The sequence below is a fragment of the Apodemus sylvaticus genome, chromosome 1 (genome assembly GCF_947179515.1).
Source record: "Apodemus sylvaticus chromosome 1, mApoSyl1.1, whole genome shotgun sequence".
Classification (NCBI taxonomy): domain Eukaryota; kingdom Metazoa; phylum Chordata; class Mammalia; order Rodentia; family Muridae; genus Apodemus; species Apodemus sylvaticus.
The window spans coordinates 112,154,507-112,155,250 of NC_067472.1; the positions used below are offsets into that span (position 1 = coordinate 112,154,507).

Below are 744 nucleotides of genomic sequence, written 5' to 3' on the forward strand. Positions count from 1 at the left end.
ATCCTTCATCAAGCATCCTTTCACAAGTGTCTGCTATATACAAACATCCTTTCACCTGTGTCTGCTTCAGGAAAACGTTCATTCATGTGTCTGCTTTGGCAAGACATACTTTCACCTATGTACCCCAGAGAACCATAATTTGACATAACGAATTTTTCAAAGAAACTAAAAATTTCCACATCAAGGAAGCATCTTGGTCAATACCAGGTTTGTTTATTTCATTTCCAGGGACTAACCTGTGTGTCATCTCCAAAAATAGTGTCAAACCACCAAGTTCTGGTGATCAACCAAAAGCCATAACACTAACTTGCACTGTTTGGGAACTCTCTGGGACTACCTTCACCAATGCCTTGAAGGAAAACATGCTTTACTCATGACCGAGGTATTTGCTTGATAACTGAGTTTGATGGCTGCACATCGGATGGACTCCCAGGTGGGGCAGTCCTTGCATGGCACCTCCCTCTGTCTCTGCTCCACTCCTTGTCCCTCTATTTCCTTTAGAGAGGAGCAATACTGAGTTAAAATTTTGTGAAGGGTACTAATATTGCCTAGGCTATAAAATGAATAAATAAAATTCTTCTATTTGGGCACAGGGGGAAAGTTCCTGAACAGATCACCAATAGCTTATGCTTTAAGATCAAGAATTGACAAATGGGACCTCATAAAATTACAAAGTTTCTGTAAGGCAAAGGACACTGTTAAAAGGACAAAACAGCAACCATCAAATTGGGAAAGGATATTCAC

General features: G+C 40.3%; 1 pseudogene; it reads left to right on the forward strand.

Annotated features, from left to right (window-relative positions):
- The window catches only part of LOC127685323 (60S ribosomal protein L23a-like), a 1,700-nt pseudogene extending 1,323 nt beyond the window's left edge, over window positions 1–377 (forward strand).
- The last annotated feature ends 367 nt before the right edge of the window (window positions 378–744 follow it).